Below are 19138 nucleotides of genomic sequence, written 5' to 3' on the forward strand. Positions count from 1 at the left end.
AGAATGTTGAGGTTTTCCTATGGAAACGTGGTCCTAACTATAACTACCTACTGGCGACCGCCAGTAGGTAATATATATATATATATATATATATATATATATATATATATTCTCGCTACCGAGTCCTCCTTCTCACAAGGAAACCAGCACTCACGGGGTCAGGTTGCAGCAGATTTCATTTATTTAGAACGCGCAACAAACAAACGCGTTTCGGAACTAATCCTTCGTCAGTGTTTACAATTGACGCTCGGCGGCAGCATGTTTTTAAGCGTCATGGTTATGGACATGGAAATAAAAGAGGGCTAGTGCTCATAAAGATACAAGCGCCATTTTGTAATGGTAGTTCTATAATTACATTAATGCCTAGGTTTGATGCTTATATAAGCACTTAACAATTCATAATATATACAATGAATTTTCCTGTCATAGTAACATCCATGAACATAATTAATATAATTAAATACCATTAAATCAAAGTAATCTTGCCGTGTATCGGCTTTTATGCAATCACCCTCTTGTGATTGCCATAACTCCCTCTATATGTTATTCTTCCGTATGTTATGTTATGTTATGTTATTTTTTATTTATAGAGCGCACAGATGCCACAGCCAAGCGGCGTCCCGGCGCTACAAAGGACGAGCAACATAACAGCCAATGTATCAGACCAGCTGAACCCCTAGACCAGAGGAAACAGGAATGTTTTTACAGCTTTCCTGAAAAGAAACAAGTCAGAGATAGATCGGATACTAACCGGCAATGTATTCCAAAGGCTAGCCGCCAAAACACTGAATGAGCGACCGCCCATTCTAGCTTTTTTAAAACGGGGGACTTTAGCTAGAAATTGTCCCGTTGAACGTAATGTTCTGGCAGGAGTATAGTATGATATGGCCTGAGCTAGGATAGGAGGGGAAGACAACTTCAGAATTTTAAAAGCCAGACACAGTACTTTAAATTGTATCCTCTGCCTGACGGGCAACCAATGAAGATCGGAGATAGAACGCCTAACTGAGCAGAACTTTGGCAGCCCGATCAGCATTCGAGCAGCTGCATTTTGCACACGCTGAAGGCGTGTGAGCTCTGCTTGATTGGTGCCCAATAAAAGTGCACTGGCATAATCCAACCTAGAAAGGATCATGGCCTGCACTATGAGTTGCCTGGTGGCAGCGTCGAAGAATTTAAAAATAGGCCTGAGACTCTGAAGAACGCCAAAACAGGTACCCGCCACTTTCTTTGTGTGGGGGATGAATGAAAGATTAGTGTCGAGCAGGATCCCCAGATTCTTCACCTGAGATACTGGCGTAAGAGTTTGGCCAAGCTCTGACGGCCACCAGTTATCTCCCCAGAGATGGATTTCTTTGCCCAGCACCAGCACTTCGGTTTTAGCTGCATTGAGTTGGAGACGATTATCGGTCATCCAACTTGCCACCTCTCTAAGAGCACTTTGAAAACTAGAGGCATTCAGCGCAGTGTTCCCATTCAGTGCGACCGCTAACTGAGTGTCGTCGGCATATGACACCATGGTTAGACCCCATTTGTTGGCAACCTCCGTCAGCGGTCTCACATACAGGTTAAACAGAGTCGGACTAAGCGCCGAACCCTGCGGAACTCCTTGGGAAATAGGGCGGGGAGAAGACTCAAAGGGGGGAGTGCACACTTTAAAAGTACGCTCTGCCAAAAATGAGCGGAACCAGTCCAAGGCAGTGCCATCGACTCCGGCTTCCCTCAATCTCTGGAGCAAAATCGAGTGGGAAACAGTATCGAAAGCGGCACTGAGATCCAAGAGGATCAGTGCCGCCGTCTGTCCAGAGTCTAACAATCCTCGAAGATGCTCAACCATAGCCACCAAGGCTGTCTCAGTACTATGGCCTGCTCTGAAGCCATTCTGGGAGGGGTGGAGGATACCTATATTTAAGAGATGATCAGAAAGAATATTATTGACATGAGCCTCAGCGATCTTGGAGATCCAGGGAAGCAAAGAAATGGGCCGATAGTGTTCTGGTTTTACTGGATCTAATGTAGCCTTTTTCAGTATCGGCCTCACCATAGCTTGCTTCCATTTTATAGGTACCGTCCCAGTATTAAGAGACAGCTTAATGAGATCGAGGAGAAACGGGAGGCAGAACTCCGCGGATTCCCTAAATTGTGCAGGTCTGAGAGGGTCCACCGGAGAGCCCGATTTGACCTTCACCACCAGGGAATCAAATTCTTCCTGAGATGGTACAGGAAGCACTACTAATGAACTGGCGATGTCAAACATAGATTCTCCAGTGGTGATGGGAGTGGTAAGAGGGGGAAAGGATCTATAAATCAAGTCCACTTTTTCCACAAAGAAAGAGGCTAGTTCTTCGCAGTGAGCCTGAGAGCCATTCCCTTTTGCATCAGTTTTCCTGTTAGTTAGATCTTTAATAACCTTAAAGATTAGTTTGGTTGGATTTGCACAGTTCTTAAACTCTAAAGAGTACAAAGAGGCGCGTGCTTTGCAGATAGCTCGATGGTATAGCTTAATGCTGGCTTGATAGGCCTGTTTAAGAGTAGGGTCATATGTCTTGCGCCAGGCTCTTTCTGCCCTTTTACAGGCGACCTTAAGGAGTCTGAGAGATTCATTGTACCATGGGCTAGAATGGCCAGGCCTGGTCTTACTCCAGCCTGCCGGTATTAAAGTATCTAGGGCCTGAGTCACCCAATTACAAAAATAATCATACCCAGAGGTAACATCAGTGGGAGGTTCTAATAAATGTTGTGATAAGAGCTGATGAAAGTTCTCCAGGTTCAAGTTTCTCCAAGGTCGTTTAAAAATGACAGGTGTAGTGTTTCTGAAAGGAGGGACAGTAGAAGTGATCCGAATATCAATCAGATAGTGATCTGTCCAGATTATCGGTTTGGGAGGCAGTGTTTTCGCGTTATCTATATTCGTCAGGAAGGGGTCCAAAGTATGACCCCCTATGTGAGTAGGACCGCGAATTAGCTGATGTAGCCTTAGTGCCTCAAGGTCTGTAAGAAAACTGCACACCGCAGAGGATTGAGGATCATCCATATGAAGATTAAGATCACCTATTATGTTAAAGTTAGCTGATCTAAGGGCTAAGGAGGAGACCACCTCAGGGAGAGCTGAACGAAAAGCATCATCAGGACCAGGAGGCCTATAAATAACCAAACCAGAGAAAGTGAACTGGGAGGTCAATGAAATAGCAAAGTGCGCACTTTCACAGCCCACTATACTAACAGCGTTCCATAAACAAGGATAACATGTCCTGACCACAGCCGCAATCCCTCCCCCTCTAGAATTACGGTGTAGAGTGTACATAGTGTAATCTATAGGCAAGGCAAGGTTTATCGCCGCCGTAGCATTGTCGTGTAACCAAGTTTCAGTTAGAAACAATATGTCTGGTTTTTCATCCGTAAGCAAAGTAAAAACATCTAAATAGTGACATACTAGGGACCTTACGTTCAAGTGGAATATTTTAAAAGTAGTTGGTCGATGAGAGACCGGAGGACAAGTTGCAGTGTGAATGGTATTGGCGCTAGATGGGGGCTGTAAGGCCCTGATACGCGTGGGCGTTGGAAGCTCAAACCTACACCCAGCGCATTGTACAGGTCCGGAAAGAGGGTCGAGAGCCTGATGCACGCACCCACTCACCCTATTTCTGTAGCTACATAAGCTATTAGCCGACAGCATGCTCCGCCTCCTGCGGGGCCTGCCCTAGCCCTGCCGAGGCCCGGACGAGCGCAGATGGGCAGGACTCTGGCGCGACTACGGCGCAGGGAAGGCGCCCACCACTGCGCGTCACCGCTGCGCGTGCAGATGGCTGGGTTAAATGCACCGTCGACGCCTAAACTGCCCGCCTACTCCCCCAATATGGCAGCCAAAAATGACCCGGCAATTTCCCAAGCCAATTATTTTTTCAATTAACATATTGTTCCACACGTAATAGAAATGTCCTTAAACCATACATTTAAAAATCTAAATTCATACATATTGCTACAAATTTGTTAATCCTCCTACTGTCTAGGTCCCCAAATGTACTGTCAATTCTTCCCCATTGTTTAACCCATGGGGGGGGTCTTTGTTTGAAGGTCAATGATATAACGTGACAGTTACTGTTTCGTTGTGGGCTATAACGGAGTCAAGGGTTGAGCCTCTGTTATGAGTTTGGCCTTTGCAGTGCTGGATGAGGTCTTTGCTGAGTAAGAGTTTGTTTAAGGTTTGGATTAGTGTGTCTTTCTAGTCATTCCAACGGAGGCTGAAGTCACCTAGTCTTATGTTATTGGTGGTGGAGAGTGAACAATGCTCTATCAGGTCTAATAGGTGCTCACCGAAGGAGAGCACATTGCCTGGTTGTTGCTAAAGTTGAATGACATTTCATTATTTGATTGTCTTTCATCGTTATAGTAGTGCTGAGATATTCAAATGTGTTGTAGGTGAAGGTGTCTGTTTCTTCCATAGTGATGCTATTCTTGTGAATGATGGCTTTCTTCATGATAGAAAAACCAGGAGGGACTAGTCGGTCAAGGATGGGTATGAGAATTCATTTAGCCATGTTTCTCTGATAAATGCGATGTCAATGTCTTGGTTCAGGAAGGCTTCAGCCAGTTCTGTTGCATGTTTGGTTGCTGATCTACAGTTTATGAGCATGCAGTTAGTATTTCTGCTACTGCTATGCTTCTGAGAGGGCGGTGCATGGGTATATTGATGTGGTGTGCTGGTGACCTGACAGTTCTTGGTGCGATGAGGTCTCTCTCGATTCAAGCGATGACCTGAATCTCGGAGGTGGGGTTGTCCAAGGATGGCGTAATGTCATATGTTTTGGCTAGATCGGTCATCTCACTCAGAGACATCTTAGAGCTCATTTGTTTCGTCCTGTGAGTTTGGTTGTTGAGAGGAGTTTTGAGACAGCTATTCAGCTTAGATAGCCATGGGGTTTGTCTGTTGATGCAGTTGGAGGAGAGGTTTGGAGGTTGAGCATGCTCAGGATATGTTTTGAGGTTCATTAAGATTTTGTTGATACCCTGCATTACTTTCTGGAGTTGACTTTGAATGTGAACTAGTCACTCGTTTAGATCGGCTGTGGACATTAGGTTCAGTGCACAAACTGTGGAGATGTTTAGGTGTGAGGTGTCAGGTGCATGACATTCCCGACTAGAGGGGTGCAGGTCAATGAGAGTGTGCATTGAGTTGCTACATGCTTCTTCCATGGTTGGGTTGGGTATGTTATATGAGTTGTGTGGGCACCATAGTACTTTTTCAGTCATCAGTTTGGGGAGGGCTAATGGCATGTCGGGTTTGCACAAGGTTTCATGTGGTTGCTGATGCAGTGTGTCATCGATGTATCACTGTGGTTGCCTTGAGTCACATTGGAAGGTCGGGAGGTCCTTTCAACTGAATACAGCTAGACTTCGTAGAGATGCCTAGGTGCAATGGCTTGAGATACATTATGGTTGTAGTGTGATCTTTTCACAATGGGTGGAAGCATATCCAACTAGAAGGTGTGATAGCCTCACAGTAGTTGTTGTGGGAGCTTAAACCTCAGTTCGGGTTTCCAACTACATTGAAGTCAGATAGAGGAATAGAGGAACTCACTTCCATAGCGAGATCATGAAGTATTGTGCACTATCTTGAATTTCAATCAAAGATTACACTGTAGCTACAGGCCAGAAACATTATGGAATGGTCGAGCAAATACATGGGATGCTAAAGCTGAGACTAGCAAAGGCTACTACCTGTCTTCCCCTGTAATACCCCTAAATTCAATATTTAGGTGGCACCCCAAGACTGGAACATCAGATTTGACAGCAAGAGAAGACCAGGACAAGGAAAAACCCAGTGCTGGCAAACTGTAGCCCTGCTGCAGAAGAAAAAGAAGGCAAACCCTGCCTGCTGCTCCCAGGGCTCGACCATTGCTGCTACTGTGTCGTCCTGACACCTGAGAGGACTTCAAGAACCCTGTAGCACCTCCAGCCTTCAGGAAATTGCCAAGAAGACATACAACAGCTGTGGAAGGTCAGTTCTACATCCTCACCAAGTTTGGAGCCACCAGGACCTAGGGGAGCCTCCGCATACCAATACCCGGGGTACCGGATCCTCAACATTAAACACTGAGAAGAAGAGTCCACTCCAGACTCCCAAAGCACCTGAAGCAAGTACCCATTGAGGGACGCCAAGACACCCAAGGCCACTTCATGAGAGGTTCAGCTGTTCTAAGATCGCTTCTTCAAGTTGCCTGTGGAACTAAAGATGCATAACGACTGACTGACCTGTTTGCTCTGCAACTGGCCCGACTGGCCCCGGCGTTGACTAACCTGCTCTGCTCCCGTGGTCCCCAGGCCCTTGTGTCCTCCCCCTTTGCACTTACTTGTAAGTCCACCTGTGCAGAACGTTTTCAAGTGGCCTCATTTGTCTTTGCGCACCATTTTCCAAGACCCTCAGCATCTGCTGCCATCTGTTCTGGGATGACCCTGAACGAATCCTGCTGGACCTTTGAACCTGGTCCCGACATTAACCTAAAAGAATAGGTGAACTTCATGAAAGCATTGCATGATTTTCTGTGCATTTTTCAGCTTTTTCCCCTGTGTTCTTATGATGCGTAATGGCATATAAAAGTGATATATTTTCCGAACTTTTAAAAATGGTAACTCTAAAAATACTTACCTTAGAACTGTGTTATTGGTCTTAAAAATTCTATGAAAATCAATACTTTTTTGGTCTTGGATTTATTCTTGAGTGTGTGTCTCATTTATTGCCCATGTGGAGTAGACAAATGCTCAGCACTACCCTCTGATAAGTCTAACTGCTCACCCAAACTACCACAAAAAGAGCATTAGAGTTATCTGAAGTTCCCTTTGTATACCATTTGGGGATTCACTGGACTCTCCGCACAGTGTACTTCTTTTTAGTACACTATATGGAGAACCAGCTTCCTACAGCCATTTTCTTGTGGAGAAAAAATGTGACAAGTGATGCAAAATTTCTTAGAAATAAATACCATGGTCTTTTGAGTATCTGTTTGGCCTATTTACCATTTCTGTGATGTCATTGATTAAATATCAGGCCTTAACCGGATCTTGCCAGTTTTTCAATAGGATAAACAACTCAAAGACTGGGCTCATTATACCAGTGACTCAGTGACCCTAAAAGATACAAAAAAACTGTTGTGAAAAAAAGAAGGAATTGATAGTAAAGCAACAAAACAGTTGCTCTTGTTTACCTTGAAGTATTTCTTAAGACTACAACGCTTAGAAAATGTCATATCCACTGGCTGGAAGGCCAACTTAATTTCGCATGAATTTGAAGGCATTTGCCTAATTTGAAGTTCAGAATGATGTGGGTGATAGCGAGTGATAAACAATTTATTCAGGCGACCATTATATTTATATTCATGAACAGGGTATCATATCAAATATTCATCCTGGTACAAAGAAACACAAGTTTCTGTACCTCAGGTATGAATGGTGTGTGATTTGTTAAAAATTGGGACTGAGGCAAAATTGGATTTCCCCCTGGGTACCAAAATAGCCATTTAAAAAAATAAATGTAGTTATTTGGGTCTACCGTTTTATGGCACCTTTGGGCTGCCTTAACTTGAGTTTAGGGCTCAATCGTCCCATTTTCAAAATGTGTGACCCAAATGAATTGCAGAAGCCTCTTAGTCAACATCTCCCATGGCGTGGAAGAATGAGGTATGCGGGTTGGTTAGGAAGAAGGTTGTTGAGGGGGTTGTTAGGTTGAGGATGTGGAATGGCGATGTTGCTAGGATCTGATCTGATAGTTGTGTTTTTAGGTCTGGCTGAGTGGTACTCAGTGTGAGACTGAGGGGTTATGCTGTAGTCATGTAGGATAGTAGCAGCAGGATCTGTTAGGGAGGTCACATGGGTGGAATGTGTAATGGAGATGGAGATTGAGTAAGAAATTCTAGTGTGGCTCGTGAGCTTTTCTCTCTACATTAGATGCTGTGTGGGAAGCTGGGTCACGGAGGTAAATTTTGGTGAATGGGAGATGGTGTTATGTAGTGTTTGGAATATAGATTCAAAAGAGTGTAGGTTGATGTACTTGGCTTGGATCATGACATTTATGTTTCTGTGGATAGTTATGGTGGCATTGCCTTTGAAGGGGAGTGAGTTAGGCATCTTCAGTTTGCAGCTGTACCGGATGTTGTATTTTTTAGTTATATATAGGTCGTTTGTTAGGATTGTATTCCATTTTGCAGGTCGCGTTGTGAAGAAGTTGAGATAAGTTTTCTCCTGTTCTTTGGTGGAGTTGTAATAAATATCAGCTATGAGCATTTCAGGGTGTTACTTGATCAGTCTATGTTTGACGTTTGTGGTCGCATTAGCTGAGAACTTTGGGGGTAAGTGATGGAGAAAGAGTTCAGGCCATAGGTTTTCAGGTTGTTGGGTAGTGTTGAAGTGAGGGGTACTGTTGAAGCACTCATATTTTTTGCCTCAAGTTTTTTGGGCATGTGGGATTAGATTCACACATAATGAGATCCTTCTCATTCTGTCCCCTTGAGGAGAGGCCAAGGGTCCTGAGTGAGTGTTCCAATGGATTCTCGGTAAGAGTAATCGGTCACTCTAGGTACAGATGTAGATCTGTGCACTGGGACTTTTATTGTCTTCTGAGTTTTGTTGCCTAGGGCAGGAGGATGGGAATCCTGAGTCAGGATTTTATAACTCCAGTTTAAAGGGGTGTGTTACACTAATTCGGACCTTCTGTTTTAGGAGCCTGTATTGCCTTCATTTAAAAAGTCCTAGCATGTGTGGGTTGAGTTATCCGTCCCATTGATTGTGGTTGTGGAGCAGTGACTGGTAACAGACCACTTCAAGATGACCGCCTTTATGATAGCCACAGAGGACTCTTAGAGGTATCCAGTAGATCACATGGTTCTGTCACTTCAATTGAGACTGCTCTCAAGAGAGGGGGCAGAAATGATGGCTATTTGTTACAATGTTTAAAGTTGAGAAGGTGCAGCTCAAGCTGTGCAATAAAGTTGAAGTGACGAGCGTTTGACCAATCCAAAATGGCCACCGCTCTGGATGCTTAGACGTTCCTCTTTTAATTCTATTAATTTAGTTGTGAGCAAATAGAGCACCAAAGATGGATACAGAACAAAGAGGGACTTAGATGATCCTCATGTTATTCCTATTATTTCAATCATGAGGAAATAGAGCACCCAAAATGGATACAAATCAAGGAAGGGCCTCAAAATGGAGTTATGGTTAACCTCGACAGATAGTAGATAGCAGGGATTCCGAAGGGTAAGTCTGTATCCACCGGTAGAAGTGATTTGTGGCAAGGAAGTCAGGGTGCGGGGGACACATGAGAGAGTTAGTCAGGAGACATTGATGCCCGGGAGGAAGCTGTGATGGCACAGGTCTTTTCCAACTTGCCAGCTTCAGTTTCGCACCACTGCTGCCGCTCCAGAGGGTTTTCGATGCTCTTCCCTCTGCATTGTGGCTTTGGTCAGTCATCATTGTTAGGAGCCATGTCAGAGGTCACCAACTTGTGCCATCATGTCATGAGGTGGTGGACCCCTCAGCTGCCATCCCCGTCAACATCAGTTCAACCAGGCAGATAGGGTTAGGAACACTATCCGGGAGTTAACTAGAAGAGAATCTGGTGAGGTACTGAATGTTAACTCTGATATTTGTGGAGAGGCCTGTAGCTTTATGAGAGATCTATACAGAGATGATATTCAACCTAGCCAAGACGATATAAAGGAGTGGCTAGGGCTGACGATACTTCCACGGCTAACCATAGAGCAACAGAAAGCTTTAGAAGGAGAGATTAAGGAGGAGGAGATAAGAGCTCAGGGTAGGAAAATGGATTAATGAAAAGGCAGCTGGACCAGATGGTCTTCCAGTTGAGGTCTTTCTTTGTATTATTGACACAGTAACTCCTGTTTTACAACTCTTATTCAATGAGATATACATAAGGGGGAATAAGGTCCCTAATTCTTGGTCAGAAGCTACAGTTACTTTGATTTTGAAACCAAATAAGGATCCACAGAAAGTGGATTCATATAGACTGATATCTCTGTTGAATAAGGATTATAAGATCTTTTCTGGAATCATAGCATCTCGGGTAGCTAAGGTAATACACGAGGTCATCCATCCTAATCAAAGAGGCTTTATACTAGGGAGGCAGCTGAATGAATTGACTTTTCAGTTGTTTGGAGTTATGGATATCGCAGAGGCTCGGAAATTACCTTTGACCATAGTGGCTGTAGATGCAGCCAAAGCTTTCGATCAGGTACATTGACCCTACCTGTGGGAGGCTTTGATAAGTTTTGGTTTTCCACAGAATATGGTAAGGGTGGTGCAAAATCTGTACAGTGGGCCTAAAGCCAGGGTGCTGATAAATGGGGGGCTGTCAGACTGGTTTGAAATTTTCAGAGGGACAAGGCAGGGTTGTCCCCTGTCCCCACTTCTTTTTAATATATATATCGAGCAACGAGCTAATTTGATAAGGACAGATACTGCTATTCTCCCTTTTAAATCGCAGGAGCTGGAAGTTAAATTAGCATTATACGCAGATGATTTGTTGTTGTATATGAGAAACCTGCAAGACGCAATCCCAATCTGATGAGGAAGGCAGAGATGTTTGGTCAAATCTCTGGGTATAAAGTAAATGCAGGAAAAACCAAGATTATGGATTGGAATCAGGGTACGGCAAGCTATGGGGTGAAAACTCAAATACGATACTTGGGAGTGTTAATGACTCAGAGAATGGAAAACATTACAAAAACAAATTGGAGGAAAGTAAGCCAGGAAGTAAGTGGGCTATTGTCAAAATGAGCGAACCTACCTTTGAATATTTATGGAAGGGTAAACCTTATTAAAATGGTCATTCTTCCAAAGGTGACATTTCTTTTTAATACCATCCCGTTAGCTTTTCAGAAGAAAGAGATAGCAAAACTTCAGGGGAAAATAGGGAGTATTAGTTGGGCATCGAAGGGCCCTAGAATTTCATGGAAAAAGTTGTGAAGGAGGCTTGAAATCGGAGGATTGGCATTACCAGATTTACTAGATTACTGCTACGCCTTTCAGTTTAAGAATGTCCGCATGCTTGCTAGCAGAACTGATAAAACAATGATAGGCTCACTTTTTGACACAATGCTGACCTATGTCCCACAGGTCAAACTCCTTTCCTTTCTAAATACGGAAGCCCAAAGTTTTTTTAAAAGGTCAGGCTCAAGATTTTGAAGTCTGCATTACATACGTGGATGTATGTAAGGAATCCTCTGAGAGTCCCATATTTTTCATCATGGGCACCGATTTGGGACTCTCCAGGTACCCTGGAGTGCTTGAGGGATCAACTAAGTCAGCCTTTGAAATCGGGGGGTATTTGTTATTGGACAGACCTTAAGTATGCATACATTTGATGAGTTGGGAAGCATTGTGTAATTGCACTAATGGTTTGTTGACAAGGTTTAAATACTATCAACTGAGTTCCTGGTGGCTAACACAAGACTGGGGAGAGGAGGAGGAATCCAAATTCGATCAGGTTATGAGAACCGGTCAGTGGAAAAAGGAAACATGTTTTTGGTACTGGGCTTTTTCGGAGATGAGTGTGAAGATCGAGACTGAAATTTTAAAACTGTGGGGTGAAGAGTTCAATAATGAGGATTTGACGCAAATGTGGAGTGACTCTAATAGTATATTACGACAAGTAGTAAAACCGGCACTACTTAAACAGAATCACCTATTTACTACCTATAGAGTTTATTGGTCTCCTGCAAAGCTCACCCAAATCACTGGTAATACCTATATCTGCCCTAGGTGCATGTTAGTAGCAACTGATGATATACATTTGTTTATGTCATGTCCAAAAATAGTACCATTTTGGAACTCAATATGTGACTTTGTGGGAGAAATCATTAGGATACAAATTAAAGTGATCCCTAGTGTAATTTTCTTTGGACTAATTACAGATCATGAAGTGCAAATCACAACGGTTGAATCTAAGTTCTTGTTTTATGTAGTTCTGCTGGAAAGGCACGAGATTTGCAGGTTATGGAAATCTGAAAATCCTCCGTCCTTTTCTGACTATTCTGAATTTTATTAATACATCCGAATCGGACATGGCATGCGATTTAAGAAGTAGAGAGAAAATTTGGGCTCCATTGGTAAGGTGGAGAGAGAAGGAAACGTGAGTCCTATGATTATGCCACCTACCCTGTCGGCCATGTTATCTCCTATCTTTGGGAAGTCTCAGTTCGTAAAGGAGATGGAAGTGGAAACAGTAGTATACTTGTTGGCCGCTACTCTTCCTTTTCCTTTTACGGTCTATGGTCTGGTTTCCTCTTGTAAGACCTAGAGGGACTAGAGTATAAGCCAGCAAGAAATTTGGCAAAATAAGGACACAAAAAAAAAAAAAACATCAGTTCAACCATGGCCACTGCAATTCGTTGCCAATCCTCATTGCAATCTCTTTGATGTGAGGGGACCAGCCATGCAGAGTTGGTCTCGGTAGAGATCCACGATTCCAATGAGGCTCGGCCAGGGTCTGCTTTTCTGATGCGGTCTTGAGAAGACCAAGACTGCACAATGCCCACTAATTTTTCTTATTTATTTTTTATTGGCACTTCTATTTTTGTCCTCAATCTGAGGGCGGGTCAGTTGCTCCTAGAAAACTATCCGTTTCCTGTCTCTGTCATTGCTCTACTGCGTTGGATCTGCTGATGAGCCAGTAGCAGATGTCCCCATAGCAGCTGGAGACTACGAGGCAGAGAGCATTTCTGAGCCCCCTGGTCGGTTGGGACCAGCAGCCACATGGCAATCTTGCAGCCCACTTTGATCTAAATGATCAGGGCAGCGGCAGCCATCACCCGGTCAGCAGAAACCATTCCGTGGTGGCTTATCAATGGCAGATGATCAGTGGCAGGTTTCTGGGTAAAGTATTGCTATTTTTCTACGCAGATTTTACTGGCTTGATTCTGGTTGTTCTGGTTGGTGGATGGCTAAGGCATGATAGTGACCCTGGCTCTCAGAAGCGCACACAAAGGCTACTGTTCCATTGGCTATATTGTGAAGTAAATTCCCTGCCACTTCTATCGTTTTTTTCATGAATTGTATAAACGTTTGTGCAGCTATCCTATCCCTGGAACACATACAGGCAGCAATCATATTCTTTGTACTCCTTTTGTCCTGATGGTGTTAAACTGTGGAAGGTCAAAACGCTGTCGACATTTACCTGGCTGAAAAAATATATGTTTTGTGCTATGATTTACTACTTAAACTATGGACTTTTTTTTACATCTATGCACAATAGTTAATGATTTAGTGATTCACCGTGCGCCGTTCACTTGACTCTCACAAGCACGGTTTGTTCACGTTTCACATTAGGCACCTTTTTAATTCATGTGTGATAATGCTCCAAATTACCTATGAAACCTATTGAATATGTCTATTTCTGGATTTTGTTTAGCTACAGCTTTTCTTTCTCGCCTCATTCATGTTATAATTCAGGTATTTATACAATACATCAAATTACAATATTTTAAGAACAACCAGGTTGGTTTATTTTGGATTGATGCCCTTTGGGACATTGTTGCATGACACAATTAGTGGGCCTGCTGCATTCATTGTGCCATCCACTAAAGAAGCATTTTAAAACATTTCTCCGGCCAGCCATTGCAGACTGTAGTGCAGTTTTAAAGCTCTAATTCGACCTGGCAAAATAAATCTCCTGAGAGGTCTATACCTTGCTTTTTAATACATATGAGTCAACTCACATGCAGGGCCTAAAAGCTGATGGAGCAGGGTGCATTGTATTTAAAAGGTAGGACATGGGGGTTTAATTTTTACATGTCCTGGTAATGAAAACCTTCTAAGTTTGTTTTTCACCACTGTGAAGCCTATATCTCTAAGGTCCATCTCTCGTATTGGATAACATTGGGTTACCTTATTACATTTAATAGGTGCGCAGGCCAAAATGTCATGCTTGTATCACATTTTATATAAGATACACTCTAATGGTAAATTTGAATTTGAAGTCACAATTCTAAAAATGCCACATTTAGAATGTTGATGTTTTCTTGCCTAACCATTTGGTGCTTGCAGTCAGTGTCCTGTGTCACATGACTTTGCTAATGGCCCTGCTGTTGGGATTTGTGTATTACATAGGCAGGGTGAAGGAATTGTGATATGGTCAAGCCCTGCAACATACTCTCCCTGGCCATTGAACCACAATTGTAGACTGTTTTCAGCCATGTATGGCAGGGTTGCAGGGTCTGGCATCTTGCCAGGCCCTTGCATAAAGCTGTCTACAGGCGTCACACCTCTGTTATTCATGGCATTCAACCATAACAGAGGGTATCAGCTGCACTGTAATGCACAACCAGTCCCTTTCAGTCTGTGAACGTTGCCTCATTGTTGTAATGTAGGGTAGGAAGTAGCTTGGCTGTTTGGATGGTGTTGCACCTGGCAGTATTAGCTCCTCAGCAGAAAGTCTGCCTGATCCCATGAAGCTTGTACCCGCCGGCAGTGTACCAATAGAGATAGTAGTAACTCCTCAGCCCCTTGAGCCTGTAAAGATTTCATATGATGTTGGTGTACAAAGTGGGTTGTACTAGCCTCTCATCAGCCAGGACCCTTGATCCTGTGAAGCTTGAACCGGTGTTTGAACAAAACATGGAGTTTAAAATATCAGAAAAAATAAATATTTGGAAAAAATTAAGTGATTCTAGAATATTATGGTGTAGAATCCCTTTGTAAAGAAGTTCAGTATTTTTATGTGTAAATAATACAGTTTTCAAGAATATAGTTGTTTTTAATATTGTTTTCAGTAATATAGTTACAAAAAATATTGTTATTGACTAATTTCAAAGTGTTTTAGCTAATATATAAATTTTAGGTGTTAGTATTGTTAATCTAATTGGTAGTAATTTTATAAAATATAGTTTATAATCTTATGTGAGTTAGTATTTTTGTAATTTTACTAGTAATTAATAGTGCTATGGGGGGCTATCGAGTTTGTAGAGGGTTATGGTAGGATGTCATTTCAACAACATCTTTTTTTAAATTTAAAATTAATTGGGTTTTTTCTTAATAATTTTTTTAATTGAACATTAAGTATGTTATATTATATTTTGAATCTAAAGTATTATTATTAATAGTCACTTTTAATTTATTACCGGGTTATTATAAATAATAAAAACTTATTGGTAATTAATTATTTAATTCATTGCTAATTATGTAAATGGTTTAATACTGATTAATTTGAGATATATTCTAGTTGTGATTTATAGGTTTGTAGGGGAATATGGTGGGAAGGTAAATAACATTATATTTATTTTAATTTACTGCTCATTTTTATATAAATCTTATTTGAGTATTAATCATGTAAATTACTTAATTTTTTAATTATTATGCAATTGTACTTTTTTATACACTTTTAATTTGTTTATGTTTATTGCATATGTATTTCTAAGGTGTTATTCTTCTTAGTTGTTAATTGATATATGTATGCACTTTATTAATTGGTAATTAATCATGCATAATTTTTCATATGTACTATTCTTTTAATTTGTTTTGTTTATTTAATTGTATTTGTGGAATGTTGTTTGTGCAATGACATTTATGACTTACATTTTAATTTTGTATGTATTAATTAAATAAATTAAATAAATAGGTAATGATTTCATAATTTTGTTATATTTTCGGTACTTGGGGAATTTAATATTATTAGATGTGGTTTTCTTTTTTCTTTTTAAATTATATATTAAAATAGTTTTTATTTTTGTTAAAACATATATTTATTTATTTCTGTACACTGTCATTTAATAATGTTTTTTAAAGGACTTTCATTCATAAATGTATTCCTTTTGAAGTCAAAGTCCCTACTTTTGCTTAGATTGTAATGGGAATACTGTTGCTTGGACTGGAGTGTGAAGAGTAAACCTAATCTTTCAAAAGTCCAACACTTTCCCTACAGTTGCTTGGACTGGAGTGGGAACAGTAAATGTAATCCCATCAAATCCACCACTTTCCCTACTGTTGCTTAAACTGTGGGGAGAACTGTAAATCTATACCCTCTGAAATTCAACACTTTTCTTACTGTTGCTTAGACTGGTGTAGCAATAGTAAATCTAACCCCTCTGAAATCGAACACTTTCCCTATTGTTTTATAGGCTGGAGTTGAAATAGTTAATCTATTTCCTACGAAGTCCAATGCTTTCTCCACTGTTGATTAGACTGTAGGTGGAATGGTAAATCTCACCCCCCCCCCCCGAAATCCAGTGCTTTCCCCACTGTTGCTTAGACTGGAGTGGGAGTAGTAAATGTAACCCCTCCGAAGTCCAACACTTTCCCTACTGTTAATTAGATGGGAATAGAAATAGTAAATCTAACTTCTCCAAGGTTAACACTGTCCCTACTGTTGCTTAGACTAGAGTTTCAATAGTAAAATGTAACCCCTCTGAAGTCTAACACTTACCTACTGTTTCTTAAACTGGAGTGGGCATACTATACTTTAATGTTTCTGGAGTCCAACACTTTTCCTAATATTGGTGAAATGGAGTATAATACTATATTGTTTTATATTTAATAATTTATTTTGTTTTTTAAATGTTTACATTATTTTTAATAAATGTCTTTTTTAGGGCTTTAATATTTAACAATGTTATATATTGGTGAAATGTATTAATATATTTTGTTCTTGAATTGTTTATATTTTATTATGATTTTTTTTCTTTCTGTATGTCAATGGATATGCTTTTTATAGTACTAAATTGGGAATACTTACAAAATAAAAATTAATATAATGTATTGGAAAGGATTACGGCTTTAATGTAATTTTTTCAACAATCAATCAATCAATCAATAAAAATTATTTATTGCAGCACAGAGCCATAAAAACAGAATAAAACAATTGATAAAAATAGCACAATAAAATATCGTCAGCAAAACACACAATAAAAGAAGGCAGTCCAATAATCTATATACTACTTCCACTGAATCCTTGGATAAAATGAGGTCTCTCTCTCTCTCTCTCTCTCATATAAAGACACTTTACCTAAATAAATAATAAAACAACTATCAATACATGTTACCACTTAAAATGACTAGAGCAAAATTCACCATTATTACCCGTCTCTAGCGTATACAGGTTAACAAAGGTACGTTACTGGATATAATAATGGTTGAAATTGCCCCCTAAGTGATGCACCACTAGTACATATATACATAAATAAAATATAAAACAATACACTAGATGATGTACATGCCCCATTCTACCAAATCGGAAGTAATCTTTTGTCTTAGTCTCCACATTTCCAACAGGAACCTACTAACACCAAAGCAAATTAAATGATTATCAGCATATTTGAACATCCTAATGGCCTCTGTATATGTTCTAACTATCAGTCTTTGGCACAGTGGAATAATCCATCTTTTCTTGCAGGTGCTATGAATAGGACAAAAAAAACAAGACATGTTCAACTGATTCTTTGGAAACACGACACATTGCGCACTGGGCGATGTTAGTATCCTTTTTGCCCAACTAGCCTTGAACAAGCCGATAGGCAAAGATCCAATGCCGAAACTGCAGTAAAACAGCTCACTAGTGATGGATGTATGTCGTCCAGAAAGTTAACATCAAGAGCATCAAAGCCACTATGAGGTGTTTCGACTACAAGTCTTGCTACATATAGCGGCAACCATGTTTGGCCCTTATTTATATTGCCCTTTCATTTTTTCTCATTACCCAGCAAAGAATTCTGGTACCCGTAGTTCGCAATCATAACATTTGTTTTTAACATGAACCATAAATCAAACTTTAATGTATTTGTGGTAATTATCATTCTCCGGATGAAATTTTTAACATTTCTAGCATTAATTATCCCACGATTATTCGAAGAACATGGCAATCCACACATGAATTTCTCAATTTAATTAATGGTTGCTGCTGTATGTGAGCAAGACTTGTAGTCGAGGGGGCGGCGTCAAGCCACTGCAGAATAAGGCCACCTGCTAAGAGAGCTCTGCAGCGCCAGGAAGCCTTGGGGTTGAGGCTGTGGCCCTAACACTGTGATGGTCACGAGAGGCACAAGCCCTAACCCCACAATGCCCACCCAAGTGCCAGGGGTGTGGCCACCAAGCCTTCCAATTCCCCACTCCGGAGCCCTGCCTAGGCGGGCACCGGCAACTTGAGGATGACGTGGGCAGTATGGCTGAGGAGCAGCCTGCACCTTGAAATCTCATTTGTGGCAGCATCTGCTGCAATCACCGTGGCCACAGCAGCTACTCCGGTGTCTGCAGCACGCTTTCTTGCCCCATGCCAGCCCCAAGGCCCGCAAACCGCCTTGATGTTTTTCAGAGGCCAAGTCCTTAATTTCCCCACTCCAGAGCACTAGCTGGGTGGGCACCAGCAACATTTAGATGCACGTGCCGCATGACTGAGGAGCAGCCCACACCTTGAAATCTCCTTTGCGGCAGCATTATCCACATTCACAATGTCCACAGCAGCTCCTCCAGTGCCCGCACAGGCTTTCTTGCCCGGTGGTAAGTCCCAGGGCCGACGGCCAGCCTTGCTATGCTCCTGCTGTGACAGGAGCCTGCATCACATGGCCGCCTCTCCCAACCCCGTGAGACTTTCATTTTTATGATGGACTTTGCTGGGAGGGCAGGTCCGACCTCAGCAGTTGGGAGCAATGTCTGCGAATTGGCCTGCCCCCCCATCATACCAACCCTTCTGGTGGTAGGAGCCCCCGTTGGATGAACTTGGGGCCTAAATTGTCACTCTGCTGGGGCCTCCGACCCTGCACCCACCTCACCAACCCAGAACAGGGAACACCTGGGGTCTGGCCTAAACACGGCCCAGCTGGGTTATTGACCACTGTGGGTGGGACACCTCCCCACCACCTTCTGGACTGACTGTGATGACCCGCAGCCACCAGGCCCATCGTCTCACCTGGTGGCATCATGCTCTTATCCATGGATGACCTGTACAGGGTGCACACTCAGTGAAGAGCAGGGAGGGGTCGCCAAGGACTAGGGGCAGACCTTTCTGCTGAATTGTGCCCACTACCCTACCCTGGGTCCTGGGTAGGACCTTAGCTACCTCGTTCCACCTAGTTTTTGCTGGGGCCTCCTCCATGTCTAAAGGGACTGCGAACAACTGGCTCCTCTTGGACCTGCTGCACAG

This window comes from Triturus cristatus, chromosome 5_2, assembly GCF_964204655.1.
Source record: "Triturus cristatus chromosome 5_2, aTriCri1.1, whole genome shotgun sequence".
NCBI lineage: Eukaryota > Metazoa > Chordata > Amphibia > Caudata > Salamandridae > Triturus > Triturus cristatus.